Raw genomic sequence first — 13,087 nt, forward strand, 5'->3', positions numbered from 1 at the left:
AGTTGACTTAATCATTCTGTCTTGTATACAGACATCAAAGATTACACTCTATTTCTTCAGACTAAGTACAGTTGGGAGGCCATTTAAAGCACTATTAACAAGCAATAGATCATGGATCAAAACAGTGGGAATATCATTTTCAAGTGCCAAAAAATGTTACATATTGTACATCTGAACATGGGCCAAAATATATAAAGAACTCTCACAGTTCAACAATAGTAACAATAAAACCACAAGTAGCTCAATCCAAAGAGAAGGAAAAGACCTGACATTCCTTTTAAAGAAAGAGGAACAGATGACCAATAAAGACATGCTGCTTAGTTTTTGTCTATTTGACAGACTAAATTCACATTGGAAGAGAAAACCTCATTTGAGGTATCACCTCCATCACAATGGCCAGCAAGTCATTTTCTTAATTACTGTTTGGTGGAGGAGGACCCGGGGCTATCCCCTTGCAGATAGCCCCTTTCTTATGGGCTCTATAAGAAAAGCAGCTGAGCAAGTTGTGGGAGCAAGCCAGGAGGTTTTCCCCATGGTTCTTGCCTGCACTCCCCTCAATGACACACCCTGATTAAGACATTTAAGCCAAATAAACCCCTAACTGCCAAGTTGGTTTGGGTTGTGGCATTTCATCACAGTAACTGGAAAATCTATCTAGGACAGCACATAAAGAATTGCTATGGAAGCCGGGGGTGGGGGTGGGGTGGCACATTCCTTTAATCCTAGCACTTGGGAGGTAGAGAAGGGAGATATCTGGGATTTGAGGCCAGCCTGATCTACAGAGGGAGATCCAGGACAGGCACTAAAACTTCACAGAGAAACCCTGTCTCAAAAAAAACAAAAATTAAAAAAAAAAGAAATGTTATGGAGTTATGCGTAGTGGCACATGAATTTAATCCCAGCACTCAGGAGGCAGAGGCAGGTGTATCTGTGAGTTCCATGCCAGACTGGCCTGCAGAGTGAGTTCCAAGACAACCAGGGATATACAGAAAAACTCTGTCTCAAAAAACCAAAAATGAAAAAAAAATAAAAGAAATGCTTATGGGCCAGGCAAGGTGGTGCACACCTTTGATCCCACTACTCTAGGAATTCCAGCCTGGCCAGCTGGGAGTATATAGTGAGACCCTGTCTCACAAACAAAAACCAAAAACATGCTTAACACCAGTAGTCATTGTAAAAATGCACATGATTGACGGACCTAAACTGTACATTCTTAAGGATAAGTTGTATATAATTATAAGCTAAAAAGTTAGTTATTAGGATACAAATTAAAGCTTGATCATCTTATAAATGATCAAATTCTCTATACAAATGTATGTTTAGAAACAGGCTAAATATGCTGAATATTAGCATAATCAATTCCTTACTTCACCTATGACATTTAAAAAATGTTTAAGCCTCCCACTTTAAACTATGCCATGCCTCTTACAGCCAGGAATTAGTCCAAATTATACTTTGAGATCATTTAGATTATATTTCCACTTACTAGGTCTAAAGATAATTTGCCTTGCTATCCAATTTTCAGTAAAAGATAGCTCACCAAACAGATTTCAGAATAAGCTTTTACTATTCCTTCATTAAAAGAAATTTACTTTACATTGACTGTTCTCAATAATCAATCACCTATGTCTCCTGACTAATTAAATACATAAATGGTTTTGGATGTAAAGTTTTTATAAGGGTATAAAAGTTTAGATATAGAGACCGTTTAGGAAAGTTAAAAAATAACTTATGATATATGAATTGCCAGTTATTGGGATAGATAAATATAATATATAAACATCTAGATATGGTATAAATGATATCCACGTCTCCATAAATAACCTAGAGATACTGAGGATGTATACCTATGTTAGATGTATGGATAAAGTTTTTCTTGAGATCTGAGATCTGAGATATATAGGCTTTAGAAATAGACTTATGTATGCATTAATACATTAGTCTACAGACGTCCCCCAGAAGAGACCTGGGGCTAATAAAAGGCCATAGCTCCTCCACTGTACAAGGTATAATAATTGTCCAAGGAATGATTGATCTGACTTTACTTGGAAAATTAAGATTATTGTAAACCTCCTACAAAACAATTCAGAATCTACAGGGCAGCACCTAAGGGAGCTGCCAGTTTGGATTCAAGTTTTATGGTCTTCTGGGTTCAGGAAATTAAATATTCCAGACCAACTAAACCCTTAAAATACAGGGAAAGAAAGTAATTGATTTGCTAGACATAAGCATAGACATTTCTTACATTTTAGGAAATGACTGACCAAATACTTAAGACAATTATTAATCCTTCATCTCATATAGGTCTAGGAGGTCAAGCTAACATTGTAACCAAAAGCTCAGAAATATTAAAATGGCCAGACAGATAAAATTATGGACGATTCTGCCCACAGGCATCCCCTTTATACCTAACACTCTGTGGGGAAGAGACATGCTGCAATTAATTTGTGTATCATTAATCTCTGCTATGGACTAATATCAGTTCAAATGCTATAAATGACTGTTTAACTTTAAAGAACTTGGGTAAACAAACAAAAGGCATAATTGAGTCCATTATTCTAGAAATTATAAATGATAGACATGGCCTAGGGTATCAAAATTAATCTGAGGCACCACTGTTGACTGCTGACCCCACTACATGGAAATCTGATGCTCCTAACTCAGTTAAACAATGGACTTTGAATGCTCAGAGAATTGTAGCTGCTACTTGTCTGGTGGAAGAGAAGCTTAAAAATAGGGCATATAAAGCCTCCCACCAGCCCTTGAGTCACCCCAATATTTGTTGGTTAGAAAAAGTCTGGCTTACAGCTGTTACAAGACCTTAAAAAATTAAATGAACATTTTTGGAACCAAGGGGAGCTTCACAATCTAGTTTGCCCTCTCCCACTGCCACCCCTAGAATTCAAAACATAATTGTCATAGACTTACAAGATTGCTTCTTCACCCTACATTCTCACCCTAAAGATTGTCAGCATTTCACTTTAAGCTTGCCTTCTAACCTGACACAATGGAAGTCAAAAGCTTACATGCAGAGCAGAAAATATGTGTTCTGTTTATCCAGAACACATTGATTGAGCTGAGTTCCTCATCATATATATAGATTAACTATCAAATCTATCTGTAAATTATAGTTTCCTCACTGTCCCCTAACCCAATTATATCTATATCTCTATCTATCTATCTATCTATCTATCTATCTATCTATCTATCTATCTATCTATATCTGTGAGTGTGTGTGACTGTGTTTGTATATATATATATATATATATATATATATATATAAATACATTTATAACACAGGTGACATTATATTTATAACAAACTATAAAACATATGAGTCTATAGACTGGGAGATAAGTCTATGCTAGGTACTTTCTAATGTCTGTCCAACAATTACAAATTCTCACCCTATGGAAATTCACCCATGAGGCCTATGTCCTTATGATTTTTGTGTATGAAATAAAGAAATAATGCACCATTTATTCCACTGCTTTAAAATTTTAAGAAGGCCTAGAGCTCATAATTGGACAAAAGCCTTATTATACTTCAAGAGCTCTTAACAATTGGTGCTTAATTTTTCATATCTCCCACTACAGACATCCCTTATTATCCACAGGCCAAGCCACAAAGTTACACCTAAGCAGCCAGAACCTTCTCACTTGTATTTGTAAAGGTCCTGATGTTTTCATAATGTAAAAACTGGATATGCTTACATGTTTTCACAGGATACTGACACATCTTTTTGAATCCTGGATTGCCTCGTCATGCCATATACTAGGCCGCTGCAGGACAAAGATGCTCTAAAGCTGCCAGTCTGAAAGAGGCTTATATTTACCTCTAGATTCTTAAATATTGAGCTGTGACTTTATGAATAAATTGATACAATTCCAGATCTTTTTGATGAACTCTGTTCATCAATGATATCAAAACTTGTAGAAATATGATTAGAAATAATCCTGTCCTAAATGAATTTTTATTAATTTTGACCAAAGATAATCAGGACTTGAGATATATTATAAATGAAACATTTCAGATTTCGTTTTCTGACTAGCCTGCTGTTTTGCTGAGACTCCAAAGATTCATAATCTTGCTCTGACAAATCACCAGTGTTATCATATTACTAATATGTCTAAAGATTTTGTCTTTTTAAGGAATGCATCCTGACTGCAGTTTATGTCTTCCACTTACAAATTCTCTTTTTCTTCTCTAGGACGGTGGATCTTTCCCTCTCTCCCTGGCCTGATATCCTTCCCTCATCTGGTAAGACATGCACTTAATATTCCATAGGTACACTTAAGAGAAAAAGTTTCCTCCTTAAAACTCCTCAAATATATGTTTTAATACATATATTTGTTTCCAGCAGAAATTCTGATTATTTAAAGAGTCATCCTCTGGACCACAGACATGCTGTCTAGCTGCAGGTCTGCACCCCATCCTCCATCCTCCAGCCCACATGGATGTGTTGTCCAGCTTAGTCCTGCATCATGCCCTCTAGCACAGGAGACAGAAAATCCTGCTACCCAAGTCTTACCCTGCAGAGCCTGAAACAGCCTGCTCTTCCTGGGTTTCCACTGCATTCCAGCCTTCAAGACCCTCAGCTTCAGACCCATATCAGCAGGAAGTAACCATGAATGATTTCTATAGCCCCGTTGTGACTTACCCCTCTTTCAATGCTGAATTCCCCAGCCCAGGGGCTGGACTGCCCTTAAAAAACGCTCCTTTATTAATACTATAAACTCTGATCCTGAAATATATATACTATCAGATTTTCTCCTCAAGTATTTCTGACACTGTTCTGTATATAAGTCTGCTAAGTATATCCTGACACAGATTATTACAGTCCTCCCATAGCTAAATGGGTCAATATTGTCTTGATTACAAATTTTAATTATTAGGTCAGTTTTAACTGCAGCCTTGGTCCCACAGGTGCTCATGACAGGCAAGACAGGAGCTAGGCAAGAGAACAGAACTGTAGCTCTGTAGACAGGATTTTATCCCAGATGAATAAAGTTGACAGACAAAGAAAAGAGCTTGGTTTCCTCAGATATATTTCCAAAAAATAATTGTCAGTGTTTACAGGCTTCTCTTCTTGGCTCCTGGGAAAAATATTATTAAGGTGGGTCCTTAATAATATTTGAGAATAATTCCTCTATGTTTTGTACCACCATGGCTTAAAGTTATATTTCAACAACAACAAAAATTAGAATCTACAATCTCATGGAAAGTGAATAGTGCTCAACATATTCACCAATCCGTCAAGGAGGAAATAAAGAAAGAATTAAAGACTTCCTAGAATTCAATGAAAATGAATGTACAACATACCTAAACTTATGGGACACTATGAAAGCACTGTTAAGAGGAAAATTCAAAGCACTGAATGCCCACATATAGAAGTTGGAGAAATCTCACACTAGAGACTTAACAGCACACCTGAAAGCTCTGGAACAAAAAGTAGCAAACTCACCCAGGAGGAATAGATGCTAGCAAATAATCAAATTGAGAACTGAAGTCAATAAAATAGAAACATATAGAAAAATACAAAGAATCAATAAAACAAAGAGTTGGTTCTTTCAAAATATCAACAAGATAGACAAGCCCTTCCCCAAACTAACCAAACTGCAAAAAGAGACCGTCCAAATAAATAAAATTAGAATTGAAAAGGGATACATGAAAACAAAAAATGAGAAAATCCAGAGAATCATCAAATCATTCCTCAAAATCCGTTCTTTACAAAATTGAAAAATCTAAAATAAATGTTCATTTTTTCTGGATTGGTACCATATACCAAAATTACCTCAAAACCAGATAAACAATTTAAATATAGCTATTACACTCAAGAAACTAGAAACAGTCATTAAATTTCCCAATCAGAAAAAGCCCAGGACCAAAATTCAACTAGATTTTCAAAGCAGAGCTAATACCCATATTCTTTAAATTGTTCCACATAACAGAAACAGAAGGAACATTTCCAAACTCCTTTTACAAGGCTACAGTCACCCTGATACGCAAACCACACAAAGATGCAACAAAGAAAGAGAATTGCACACCAATCTCCCTCATGAACATTGATGCAAAAATTCTCAATAAAATCTGGCAAATTGAATTGAAGAAGGGAGTATATATATATATATATATATATATCCACCACAATCAAGTAGGCTTAACACAGATATGCAAGGATGGTTCAAAATACATAAATCTGTCAATGCAATCCACCATATAAACAAACTGAAAGAAAAAACCCACATGATCATCTCATTAAAAGGTGAAAAAGCCTTTGACAAAATCCAACACCCTCTTCATGACAAAGGTCTTGGGGTAATCAGGAATACATGGAACATTCCTTAATGTAATACAGGCAATTTACAGCAGTCTGACAGCCAACATCAAATTAAATGGAGAGAAACACAAAGCGATTCCACTAAAATCAGGAAGAAGACAAGGCTGTCCCCTCTCCCCATATTTATTCAATATAGTACTCGAAGTTCTAAGTAGAGCAATAAGACAAAAACTAAAATCAGGGGGATACAAATTGGAAAGGAAGAAGTCAAACTTTCCCTATTTGCAGAAGATACGATAGTATGCATAAGTGAACCGGAATTTCTACCAGAAAACTCCTACAGCTGATAAACACCTTCCCACTTTGCTGGCGGAAGACTGATTGGGTGAGTTGAAGTGTGAGGATCTTAGCAAGTGTCCTTTTCACCTCCCTGTGTTTCTAGGTTAGTTCTCCCTCTTCTTTCCAATCTTCGAATTCCATTAACTTCATTGAGGCAATCATGTAAATCTGTGGGAATGTTAGACAGGGCGATTGCAATTTTGTGTGTAGAATATCCAGCGTTTCCATCTTATTCTCAGGGTCTCAGTTGTGGCAGCCATGAATAAGTGGTCTCTTGTGGCTGTGACCTAAGTGACAGAAGGCCCAGGCTATTGACTCTCATTGTACCATGTCCTCTGCAGAGACCATGGTTTCTGCAGTGGGGTAGGACAGCAAGGCAGACTCTGTAAGACCCCAAATCCCTCTGCTTGGTGACTGTAGGGAACTCAGCCTCAAACTTGTAGAAACACTGTTGGAACTGCACTGCCATCTAAGACATGCCTCCTTCTCTGCCTCCACAGAGATCATATCTGCATGTGTCCTGAGGGCTATCCCAGGCTCACCGTCACAAGTATATTCCTCCACTAATAACTTGCTTGTCTCAGCCCTTCATGGTCACATCCTGGAGGATGAAATCTAGTAAATTACCAGGTTTAGAAAGTTTGCATCAGACACCCCCCTCATTTTTTCTCTCCCATTTTTATTTAGTAGCTATGTTAAAGTGGTTTCACCTTGTGTATAACATGTGTCTCCCCACACTCCTTATGTATCAATGCTGTCCTCACCTCTTCACTCGTTGTTGTGACCATTTGGGGTTCAAACCTCACCAGTCTGCTCAAGAGTGATTATTAATGCTAATGTTGACCAAGGTGGTATGGTATTTATGATGTGGCTGGCCCTGTATTTGTATCTGGTTTCATCTATAGGATGAGTCTGTCACATAGAAATTACTTCCATTCAGAGGATGAAAAACTGGAGCTTAAAGTGGTTTTCAAAAAGTACTTAAATCTGTATGGTTAATCAGAGATAGACCTGGCTACCTGACTTCAAGGCTAACACTAGTGGTAGGAATAATTGCAGCAACATTTTTTCTTTCTCTGTGTGTGGTATTTTGCCAAAAAGGTTACTTGATTATTATATTAAGTCTTTAAAAACTACTATGAGGCAGGTGAAGGATGTGCTATAACCTAGCACCCTAGCATCAGAGGCTGAGGCAGGATGATTGTGATTTTGAGACAAGTTTGGGTTATATAAAGAGACCCCTGTCCCCTAAAATGTTCCCTCAAGCTAGTAGATGGAGAAAACTAAAGATGAGAATGAAGATAAACAAAACAGAGTCTAGAGTAACTGCAAAGAAAGCTGATGCACCAAATGTTGGTTCTTCAAAAATGATTAACAACATTAGCAAACTTTTCCCAAATGAATTTTTTTTTTTTCGAGACAGGGTTTCTCTGTGTAGCTTTGCGCCTTTCCTGGAACTCGCTTTGGAGTCCAGGCTGGCCTCGAACTCACAGAGATCCACCTGGCTCTGCCTCCCGAGTGCTGGGATTATAGGCGTGCGCCACCACCGCCCGGCTCCCAAATGAATTTTTAAAAAATGAGGTGGATATTAATACAATTTGAGATCTCACCATCCATTCTCAAGAATATGTAGATTTTCAAGAGCACTCAGTAGTTATATGCTAACTGTTGTGTGGCCTAGATGCAATGGACAAATTCCTACAAACATAGATTCTTTAGAGATGGAAGGGTGAAAGAAACCAAATGGAATAGCTGTATAACCAATAAGATTGAATCAACAAAAACATTGACAAAATTTCACAGACTTTGATACGAAAAAAAAAAAAAAAAACACTGAAACTGGATGGAAGTTCAGTTTAGTGTAACAAAGGCCACACATGGAAACCCACAGCCAACATCATATGCAGTAGGGAGTCTGACAGCTTTCTCTTTAAGATCAGGAAGAACACAGGATGCTGCTGTGACCACTTCTGTTCAAGAGACCTTTAGAAGTGCTACACAGAGCCTTAGGCTAGACAATGAAATGAAGGTGCCCAATTATGAGGTGCTAAATATATCTGTAGATGAGAGGAACTTGTTCATAGAAAATCCTGAACATTCTACAGAAAGATCTCAGAACTAAATGAGCAAAATTTGTTGGCTATTGCAATGAAAAAGCCCAAGTGAGCTGTATTTCTGTATACTACTATTGACCATGAACAATTTGTTTTTTGTTTTTCCTGGCAGTAGTGGAGCTTGAACCTACAGCCTCATTCATGCCCAGCAAGTGTTCAGCCCCTGAGCAATAAATAGTCCCAGCCATAACAGTGAACAACTGGAAAAGAAATGAAGAAAGTATTTATTTGTGAAAGCACCAAAAAGAATAAAATACTTAGAATTAAATCTACCAAGGAGATAAAAGACTTGCACTCAGAAAACTACCAAATAAGAGATGATGAAAGAAGACAAGAAATGACAGCCATTGGGGTTGATGGGTTGGAGACTTAATCTCATTATTACTGTTGTTCTGCAGTACTGGGATTGAAGCCAGGGCTTTGTGCATGGTAAGCAATGCACTACCACTGAGCTATACTCTAAGTTCTGTCTTGTAATTTTTATTTAGAAACAGGATATCACTAAATTAATCAGGCTGGCCTTGAATTGGTTGTAGTAGGCACTTTTAGAACTTGGTACTCCTGCCTCAACTTCTTGAGTGGCTGGAACGTGCGCCACCACCGCCCGGCAGGAACTTTTTTTAATAGATGACAATATCCCTGAATGTACTCTATCAGTTCTATGCATATCAGATCAAAACCCCAGTGGCATTTGCACAGAAATAGCAAAGTCCATTCTAGCTGTTCTGAAACTCACTATATAGATCAAGCTGGCCTCAAACTGCTTGTCTCTGTTCCAAAGAGCTGGGGTTAGAGGCAAGCATCACCATAAATGGCCTTAAAAGTATCTTGAAAAAAACAAGAATAAAATTGCAGGTCATCCCCCATGATTTCATAATTTTAGTACAAAGCTGCAACAATCAAAATAGTCTACTGCTGACAGAAAGGCAGACATACAGATCAGTAATATAGAATTGGAAAGCCCAGAACTGCTCATGCACACTGGCCATGATTAAATTAAAGATTAGTTGAAATGATCAATATGTGTATTCATGGGGCACAGTTTTGCATATATATTACCATGTATGTCAGATATGCACAGTTGGCATATCCAGCATTTCATCTGTCACTTTTTATGTTTGTTAAAGCATACATTTCTGCTGGCTCTTTTGAATTAATTGGTGTGAAACAGAGTTGTCCTATTGAGTTACAGAACATGGAAGGCATTCTTGCTGTCCATCTGACCCTCTGTGTCCAGATGTGTTTTGATCAGGCTGCTAAGACTGCACAATGTTGGAAGTAAAATCAGTTAAGCAAGGGATGTTAGGAAGATGTAATATCCAGGTAAAAGAATGAAGTTAAACCTTCACCTAACAACATACACAAATCAACTCTACATGGATCAAAGACCTAACATGGATCAGAGCTGAAAGTCATCAGACTTTTAGGAGACCAGATGAAAGCATCTTGAAATTGATTTCAAATGTTGTCTTTGTTATGATGACAGATGCATCATATGGGCCTTTTGGCTGCTTATATGTCTCTACACCACATGCATGTTTTCTACCTGAGGAGGACAGAAGAGGGTGTTGAATTCCTTGGAACTTCAGTTACAGACAGTAACAAGTTACCATGTGGGTCCTGGGAATTGATCCCCTGTCCTTTGGAAGAGCTGCTAGGGCTCTTAACTATTGAGCTATCTCTCCATGCATTTGGTTTATGGGACTGGAGAGATAGCTCAATAGTTAAGAATCAAATACACACACACACATCACATACACACACACACAGAGATACTACTACTACTACTACTACTACTACTACTACTACTACTACTGCTACATACCACAAAAAACAGATATCAGAAAAATGGAGTCTTGTGCAAGGAGCATGAGGATAAGTAACTCAGTATATGGGCCACCAAAATGGCTCAGTTGCGAAGAGTGCCTGCTGTGCTCCCTCACAGTACCTACCCCCAACTGCCACACAGATAGCTATAAATGCACAAACAATGTGGGCCAGTGCGATGGCTTACCAGATAAAGGGCTTGCTCACCTACCTTAGTTCAATTCTCTATCCCCAGAAACTGGCCCCCACAAATTGTCTTATGACCTCCACACACTAGAGGGGAACAACCATGCAAAATGAATACATAGGCAAATGTAGTAAGAAACTCAATACAGGTCCTTTCTATCTATGAATTTTATATTTATGGATCAAAACCTTGGAAACAAACTACTTGGAAAAGTATGTCTGGGATGAAAAGTGTATTGTTTCCTCCTATCTTTGTGCTGTATTCAACAGAATAAGACTAGGGTCTATGCAGTATTCATATTAGGTATTGGAAATAATCTAAAGAAAATTTGATTGTGTGGTATGGGATATAGCGGAACATGAATATATTACTAGATTCTGAGTGTGGTCTGTGTGTCTGACTCAGACCCTAAACTCTTAATCACTTTGCATTTCTATTTGCTATATTAACATCTATTGTTGTTATTATTGTCCGGGTCTCACAATGTAATCTGGACTGTCCTTGTGCTTCTTTTTTTATTAAGAGATTTTCTATTCATTTCACAAACCAAACACATATTCCCCTTTCCTCATTCCCCCAGCCCACCAGTGTTCCCACCCCATACACCCCTATTCCCAACTCCTCCAAGGCAATGTCTCCCATGGGGAGTCAGCAGAGCCTAGTCCATTCAGTTGAGTGGCCTTGTACTTCTATGCCTCCTGCTTCATGTTCTCTCTTTTGACACAGGGTCTCACTATGTAGCTCTGACTAACCTAAAACTGGTATAAGACCAGGGTGGTTGGGAACTCATAGAGATCCAACTGTCTCTGCCTCTGGGGGTTAAAGGCATGAAGCACTGTGCTCACCTTGCTTGGTGTGTTATCATGAGATTAACATGCATCCATCACCAAGCTGGCTGTATTTGTATCTTGAGCCATGTTTTTCTCCTTGTGACTTTGACCCATTCTGCACTCTGTTAATAAAGAAACTGCTCCCACCCCCAAAGCTATGGAGTAAAAAGGGAGGAGAGGTCACTCACCTGTTATGTCCACCTGGATGGTGTCACTCCTCTTGGAACTGACTTGATTGGATACTTCACACTGATAGTCCCCGGAATGCGAACTCCTGGCAGGGACTATTTCGAGGGTGCTGTTGTTCGGGGACAGCCTCATCTCATTCGTGATCCTCAGACTCTGGCCTTTGAAGAGCCAATGGATTGAGATCCCAGTGTCGTTTGACAAGCACTTCAGGATCACAGAGGTCAGGCCTTTGACTGTGGTGTTGGTGAATTGGATGGAGGGTTTAATCACTGGTTCTGTGAATAAACAGTGGAGGGGACCAGCTGAGAGTCCTTCACCCTCAGAGATCTCAGCCAGCTCCCAGGGTACATACAATGAAGGGGCCCTCTGCAAGATCACATGTTTAAGATATAGTCTGTGAAGAAAGAGCTGAGTCTTACTCCTATGAAGATGACCCACAGTGACCCTGATTCAGGGTATTTGTGTTGATTCCACACTGGCAGCCTCTCCAGCACACATGTCCAGAAATCTCAGTGGGGGAGGAATATTTCCCAATGATATTTGTGTAAATTCTTGCTCACATTTTCTGTGAGTGTGAACAGTCAGATTCTGCCTTTATGAAATAACCTTTTAATTTTTATTAAAAAATTAGTCATAGGTTTAAGATGGCCTAGCTAAACTTAGCAGTGTTAAAGGCTAGAACTCAGGACTGGGAGAATTCCCTTAATGAAGAATTTCTTTTTGTAGAAAAATTGTATTTCCTGCCCCAATGGATATGGATTAAAAACAAAAGAGTAGAAGTGAATAGTCACAGTGCTGACCACAGCCTGCCACTCTAATGCTCAGTACTGATATTTTTTGGGACAGGGTCTCACTGATCAGGTCTGGCTAGCTTGGGACTTGCTATGTAGACCAGGCTGCCTCAAGGTCACACTATCTACCTGCCTCTTCCTCCTCAGTGTTGGCATCAAAGGTGTGCACAACCATGATCAGCTGATATTTGTTTTTTGAACCTTGAGAAGAGTAAGCAAAAGAACGTCATCAACTGTCAGAGACATAGTTCACCCTGACTCAGAACAGGGCTCTCAGGTACCTTCTCAACCCACTCTTTCCATCCCATGGAGTCAGAACTGAGCCTGCCACCCCACCCATGAGACAGGAGCAGACCTGGGAGCAGAGGTGTAGTCCCCATCTGTGGGGAATATTCTCCTCCAATTTGGAGAATAAGAATGTGAGCAAAGTTGAAAGCCCTGGGTGTACCTTGTAGGTCATGGAGATCATAAAATGAAAATGGAGGGGACAGTAAAGCTTGTGTTAGGCACAGACAGAATTCTTGACCTTG

At 38.9% G+C, this 13,087-nt stretch overlaps 1 pseudogene; it reads right to left on the minus strand.

Moving 5' to 3' along the window:
* Positions 1–11,898, minus strand: part of LOC128124071 (carcinoembryonic antigen-related cell adhesion molecule 5-like) — a 36,977-nt pseudogene extending 25,079 nt beyond the window's left edge.
* Positions 11,899–13,087: the final 1,189 nt, after the last annotated feature.

Source organism: Peromyscus californicus, unplaced genomic scaffold (genome assembly GCF_007827085.1).
Source record: "Peromyscus californicus insignis strain IS unplaced genomic scaffold, ASM782708v3 Scaffold_4__1_contigs__length_199733344, whole genome shotgun sequence".
NCBI lineage: Eukaryota > Metazoa > Chordata > Mammalia > Rodentia > Cricetidae > Peromyscus > Peromyscus californicus.